The following is a 7755-nucleotide window of genomic DNA, read 5'->3' as shown; positions in this document are numbered from 1 at the left end:
AGTACTGTCCCTATATATACAGTGCATTCAGAAAGTATGCAGACCCCTTCACTTTTTACACATTTTGTTACGTTACAGCCTTTTTTCTAAAATTAATTAAATTGATTTTTTCCCTCATCAATCTACACACAATACCCCATAATGACATCACAATACTGCATAATGACATCACAATACCCCATAATGACATCACAATACCCCATAATGACAAAGAAAAAACAGGTTTTTATAAATATTTCAAATGTAACAAAAACAACAACTGAAATATCACATTTACATCCAGTACCAGTCAAACGTTTGGACACACCTACTCATTCAAGGGTTTTTCTTTATTTGTACTATTTTCTAGTACAAATAAAGAATAATTGTAGAATAATAGTGAAGACATCAAAACGATGAAATAACACATATGGAATCATGTAGTAACCAAAAAAAGGTCAAACAAATCAAAATATATTTTATATTTGAGATTCTTCAAAGCAGTCACCCTTTGCCTTGATGACAGCTTTGCTTTCTCTCAACCAGCTTCATGAGGTAGTCACCTGGAATTTATTTCAATTAACAGGTGTGCCTTGTTAAATGTTAATTTGTGGAATTTCTTTCCTTCTTAATGCGTTTGAGCCAATCAGTTGTGTTGTGACAAGGTATGGGTGGCTCTCATGAGGATTGCAACAGGAAAGGAAGACCCAAAATTACCTCTGCTGCAGAAGATATGTTCATTAGAGTTAACTGCACCTCAGATTGCAGCCCAAATAAATGCTTCACAGAGTTCAACTAACAGACACATCTCAACATCAACTGTTCAGAGACTGCATGAATCAGGCCTTCATGGTTGAATTGCTACGTGAAAAAACACTGTTTACAAAAGCTTTGTTAAAGAACAAGAAAGCCAGCACACTGTTTACAAAAAATTTGCTTTTCTTTCAAAAACAAGGACATTTCTAAGTGACCCCAAACCTTTGAAAACAAGAAAGCCAGCAATACATCTACAACGACGAGACGGCCTACAGGGAGGAGGTGAGGGCCCTCGGAGTGTGGTGTCAGGAAAATAACCTCACACTCAACGTCAACAAAACAAAGGAGATGATTGTGGACTTCAGGAAACAGCAGAGGGAGCACCCCCCTATCCACATCGACGGGACAGTAGTGGAGAGGGTAGTAAGTTTTAAGTTCCTCTGCGTACACATCACGGACAAACTGAATTGGTCCACCCACACAGACAGCGTTGTGAAGAAGGCGCAGCAGCGCCTCTTCAACCTCAGGAGGCTGAAGAAATTCGGCTTGTCACCAAAAGCACTCACAAACTTCTACAGATGCACAATCGAGAGCATCCTGTCGGGCTGTATCACCGCCTGGTACGGCAACTGCTCCGCCCACAACCGTAAGGCTCTCCAGAGGGTAGTGAGGTCTGCACAACGCATCACCGGGGGCAAACTACCTGCCCTCCAGGACACCTACACCACCCGATGTCACAGGAAGGCCATAAAGATCATCAAGGACAACAACCACCCGAGCCACTGCCTGTTCACCCCGCTATCATCCAGAAGGCGAGGTCAGTACAGGTGCATCAAAGCAGGGACCGAGAGACTGAAAAATAGCTTCTATCTCAAGGCCATCAGACTGTTAAACAGCCACCACTAACATTTAGTGGCTGCTGCCAACATACTGACTCAACTCCAGCCACTTTAATAATGGGAATTTATGGAAATGTATGTAAAAATGTATCACTAGCCACTTTCAACAATGCCACTTAATATAATGTTTACATACCCTACATTACTCATCTCATATGTATATGTATATACTGTACTCTATATCATCTACTGCATCTTGCCATCTTTATGTAATACATGTATCACTAGCCACTTTAAACTATGCCACTTTATGTTTATATACCCTACATTACTCATCTCATATGTATATACTGTACTCTATACCATCTAATGCATCTTGCCTATGTTCTGTACCATCACTCATTCATATATCTTTATGTACATATTTTTTATCCCTTTACACTTGTGTGTATAAGGTAGTAGTTGTGGAATTGTTAGGTTAGATTACTCGTTGGTTATTACTGCATTGTCGGAACTAGAAGCACAAGCATTTCACTACACTTGCATTAACATCTGCTAACCATGTGTATGTGACAAATAAAATTTGATTTGATTTGATGATGTATTGTTACACCATGTAGGAGCAGTGTAGACCTAGTCTGTTCATGATATACATCTACATGATGTATTGTTACACCATGTAGCAGCAGTATAGACCTAGTCTGTTCATGATATACATCTACATGATGTATTGTTACACCATGTAGGAGCAGTATAGACCTAGTCTGTTCATTATATACATCTACATGATGTATTGTTACACCATGTAGCAGCAGTATAGACCTAGTCTGTTCATGATATACATCTACATGATGTATTGTTACACCATGTAGGAGCAGTATAGACCTAGTCTGTTCATTATATACATCTACATGATGTATTGTTACACCATGTAGCAGCAGTATAGACCTAGTCTGTTCATGATATACATCTACATGATGTATTGTTACACCATGTAGGAGCAGTATAGACCTAGTCTGTTCATTATATACATCTACATGATGTATTGTTACACCATGTAGCAGCAGTATAGACCTAGTCTGTTCATGATATACATCTACATGATGTATTGTTACACCATGTAGGAGCAGTATAGACCTAGTCTGTTCATTATATACATCTACATGATGTATTGTTACACCATATAGGAGCAGTATAGACCTAGTCTGTTCATGATATACATCTACATCATGTATTGTTACACCATGTAGGAGCAGTATAGACCTAGTCTGTTCATTATATATGTCACGATCGTCTTTGGGTGAGAGAGAGGACCAAGGCGCAGCGTGTGCAAAATACATCTTCTTTTATTAAAGAAGAGAGAAAAAACAAGAAACGAACAACTATACACAAACTAACAAAATAACAAACTGACGACCGTGAAGCTATACATATAAATAGTGCTGACACAAACACTACACATAGACAATTACCCACAACCAGCTAAAGCCTATGGCTGCCTTAAATATGGCTCCCAATCAGAGACAACAATAACCAGCTGTCTCTAATTGAGAACCAATTCAGGCAACCATAGACTTTCCTAGACACCTACACTGAACACTAAACCATCTACTCTACTTAACCCCCTAAACCATACAACACCCTAGACAATACAAAAACACATACTTCACCATGTCACACCCTGACCTAACTAAAATAATAATGAAAACAAAGATAACTAAGGCCAGGGTGTGACATAACCCCCCCTTAAGGTGCGAACTCCGGGCGCACCAGCATAAAGTCTAGGGGAGGGTCTGGGTGGGCGTCTGTCCACGGTGGCGGCTCTGGTACTGGTCGTGGTCCCCACCCCACCATAGTCACTACCCGCTTTCGTAGCCTCCTCCAAATGACCACCCTCCAACTTAACCCCACTGGATTAAGGGGCAGCACCGGACTAAGTGGCAGCACCGGACTAAGGGGCAGTACCGGACTAAGGGGCAGCACCGGACTAAGGGGCAGCACCGGACTAAGGGGCAGCACCAGGATAAGGGGCAGCACCGGGATAAGGGGCAGCACCGGACTAAGGGGCAGTACCGGACTAAGGGGCAGCACCGGACTAAGGGGCAGCACCGGACTAAGGGGCAGCACCGGGATAAGGGGCAGCACCGGGATAAGGGGCAGCACCGGACTAAGGGGCAGCACCGGACTAAGGGGCAGCACCGGACTAAGGGGCAGCACCGGACTAAGGGGCAGCACCGGACTGAATGGCGGATCCTGGCTGGCTGGCTCTGGCGGATCCTGGCTGGACGGCTCTGGCGGATCCTGGCTGGACGGCTCTGGCGGATCCTGGCTGGACGGCTCTGGCGGATCCTGGCTGGACGGCTCTGGCGGATCCTGGCTGGACGGCTCTGGCGGATCCTGGCTGGACGGCTCATGGCTGGCTGACGGATCTGGCTGCTCATGGCTGGCTGACGGATCTGGCTGCTCATGGCTGGCTGACGGATCTGGCTGCTCATGGCTGGCTGACGGATCTGGCTGCTCATGGCTGGCTGACGGATCTGGCTGCTCATGGCTGGCTGACGGATCTGGCTGCTCATGGCTGGCTGACGGATCTGGCTGCTCATGGCTGGCGGAAGGCTCTGGCTGATCCGGTCTGGCGGAAGGCTCTGGCTGATCCGGTCTGGCGGAAGGCTCTGGCTGATCCGGTCTGGCGGAAGGCTCTGGCTGATCCTGTCTGGCGGAAGGCTCTGGCTGATCCTGTCTGGCGGAAGGCTCTAGCGGCTCCTGTCTGGCGGACGGCTCTAGCGGCTCCTGTCTGGCGGACGGCTCTAGCGGCTCCTGTCTGGCGGACGGCTCTAGCGGATCCTGTCTGGCGGACGGCTCTAGCGGATCCTGTCTGGCGGACGGCTCTGAAGGCTCATGGCAGACGGGCGGCTTTGCAGGCTCAGTACAGACGGGCGGCTTTGAATACTCAGTACAGACGGGCAGTTCATGCGGCGCTTGGCAGACGGACAGTTCAGACGGCGTTGGGCAGACGGGCAGTTCAGGCGCCGTTGGGCAGACGGGCAGTTCAGGCGCCGTTGGGCAGACGGGCAGTTCAGGCGCCGTTGGGCAGACGGGCAGTTCAGGCGCCGTTGGGCAGACGGGCAGTTCAGGCGCCGTTGGGCAGACGGGCAGTTCAGGCGCCGTTGGGCAGACGGCAGACTCTGGCCGGCTGAGACGCACTGTAGGCCTGGTGCGTGGTGCCGGAACTGGAGGTACCAGGCTGAGGACACGCATCTCAGGGCTAGTGCGGGGAGAAGGAACAGGGCATGCTGGACCCTGGGGACGCACATTAGGCCTAGTGCGTGGTGCCGGAACTGGTGGTACCGGGCTGAGGACACGCATCTCAGGGCTAGTGCGGGGAGCAGCAACAGGACGCAATAAATAGAGCCTCCCAAGTGGCCAGCGGTCAAAGGCACTGCATCACAGTGCAAGAGGCGTCACTACAGTCCCTGGTTCTAATCCAGGCTGTATCACAACCGGCTGTGATCGGGAGTCCCATAGGGCGGCGCACAATTGGCCCTGCATAGTCTAGGTTAGGGGAGTGTTTGGCCGGCTGGGACGTCCTTGTCCCATCGTGCTCTAGCGACTCCTTGTGGCTAGGCCCATGCCAGCTGGACGGTGTTTCCTCCGACACATTGGTGGCTGGCTTCCGGGTTAAGCGAGTGTGTCAAGAAGTGTAGTGCGGCTTGGCAGGGTCGTGTTTCAGTAGTGTGTCAGGAAGTGCAGTGCGGCTTGGCAGGGTCGTGTTTCAGCAGTGTGTCAGGAAGTGCAGTGCGGCTTGGCAGGGTCGTGTTTCAGTAGTGTGTCAGGAAGTGCAGTGCGGCTTGGCAGGGTCGTGTTCCAGCAGTATGTCAGAAAGTGCAGTGCGGCTTGGCAGGGTCGTGTTTCATCAGTGTGTCAGGAAGTGCAGTGCGGCTTGGCAGGGTCGTGTTTCGGAGGACGCATGGCTCTCGACCTTCGCCTCTCCCCCGAGTCCGTAGAGGAGTTGCAATTGGATATCAGAAAATTGGTGAGAAAAAATATATATAATACACTGGTGCTGAAATTTGATTTTTCGATGACTTGGCAGATGTGTAAAACCATGTAAACACATGCAAGACTTCGGTTAGAAGTGAATCACCTGCCTGGACATCCTAAGAACCACACAGAGACCTGCATTTTGAAGTCAGTTTATTAATACTTGTAAAAACTGACTTCAGGTGATTGAGGGATCTAGTCTAGATTAAACGTCATAGGAAGTTTTATCATGTGGAGGTTTCATTCAGGTCTCTGTTTAATTAAATAATCTGTTTGTCTTTGACAGGAGAGAGACCAGACTCTCCTTCTGACAGCAGGAAGAGTCGTTCAGGGGAACCAGACCTTGAGACATCCAAACCAGCAGGACGACATCAATGTTCCCAGTGTGGAAAGAGTTTTACTCAGTTAGGGAGCCTGAAAACACATAAGAGAATACACACAGAAGAGAAGCCTTACCACTGCTCCTTGTGTGGAAAGAGTTTTCGGTGGTTAGGGAGCGTGGAAAGGCATGAGAGGACACACACAGGAGAAAAGCCTTTCCAATGTTCCCATTGTGGAAAGAGTTGTACCCAGTTAGGGAGCCTGAAGGAGCATGAGAGAATACACACAGGAGAAAAGCCTTACCAATGTTCCCATTGTGGAAAGCATTTTGCCCAGTTAGGAAACCTGAACCAGCATGAGAGGACACACACAGGAAAAAAGATGCACCACTGCTCCCACTGTCGAAAGAGATTTACCCGGTTAAGGTACTTGAAAGAGCATGAAAGAATACATACAAATACACAGGAGGAGAAGACATACCACTGCTCTCATTGTGGAAAGACATTTTCCCAGTCAGAGGACCTGAAAACACATGAGAGAATAGAGAGGCTGTGTTCTGACTTGTGTTTTTGACTGAGAATTTGTGTTTTTGTTTGGGCTGTCAGACATGAGAACTTTAATTGCGATTAATCCATTGTCTGAAAGGGTTAAAAACCCACTGAAAACATCCAAAATACATTCTGTATACCGCTAAAATCTACAATGTCATGTACAAACAAGATGACATTGTAATGTTTTTAAGGTAAAACTGCCTTTATTTTTGCTGGACCCCAGGAAGAGTAGCTGCTGCCTTGGCAGGAACTAATGGGGATCCATAATAAACCCCAGGAAGAGTAGCTGCTGCCTTTGCAGGAACTAATGGGGATCCATAAGAAACCCCAGGAAGAGTAGCTGCTGCCTTGACAGGAACTAATGGGGATCCATAATAAATACAAATACTTTTATCAATATATTTGTGTCTCTTTACTCTCGGATTCGAAAATGCTAATTAGCATCAAAGTAGACGACATGCAAGACTACAAATCCCTGCAAGCTCCTGCATGTCATCTCTAGCCGACACCTTTCACAGAACAGTTCACTGAATTGTCCATTGAAATACATTTTGACAATTTAATCATTGCTACATAAAGACCTGATTGATGGAGTGCTGCAGAGATGGTTGTCCTTCTGGAAGGTTCTCTCGTCTCCACAGAGGAAATCTGGAGCTCTGTCAGAGTGAACATCATATTCTTGGTCACCTCCCTGACCAAGGCCCTTCTCCCCCGATTGCTCTGTTTGGCTGGGCGGCCAACTCTAGGAAGAGTCTTGGTGGTTCCAAACTTCTTCCATTTAAGAATGATGGAGACAACTTTGTTCTTGGGGACCTTCAATGCTGCAGACATTTTTTGGTACCTTTCCCCAGATCTGTGCCTCGACACAATCCTGTCTCCGAGCTCTACGGACAATTCTTTGGGACCTCAGGGCTTGGTTTTTGCTATGACATGCACTGTCAACTGTGGGACCTTATATAGACAGGTGTGTGCCTTTCCAAATAATTTCCAATCAATGGACTTTACCACAAGTGGACTCCAATCAAGTTGTAGAAACATCTCAAGGATGATCAATGGAATCAGGATGCATCTGAGCTCCATTTTGAGTCTCATAGCAAAAGGTCTGAATACCTAAGTAAATACATTTGCAAAACTCTCTAAAAACCTGTTTTTACTTTGTCATTATGGGGTATTGTGATGTCATTATGGGGTATTGTGTGTAGATTGATGAGGGGGAAAAATTATTATATTTTAGAATAAGGCTGTAACGTAACAAAATGTGGAAAATG

Source organism: Salvelinus namaycush, unplaced genomic scaffold (genome assembly GCF_016432855.1).
Source record: "Salvelinus namaycush isolate Seneca unplaced genomic scaffold, SaNama_1.0 Scaffold354, whole genome shotgun sequence".
Classification (NCBI taxonomy): Eukaryota; Metazoa; Chordata; class Actinopteri; order Salmoniformes; family Salmonidae; genus Salvelinus; species Salvelinus namaycush.
Note: the sequence above shows the minus strand (reverse complement) of the source record.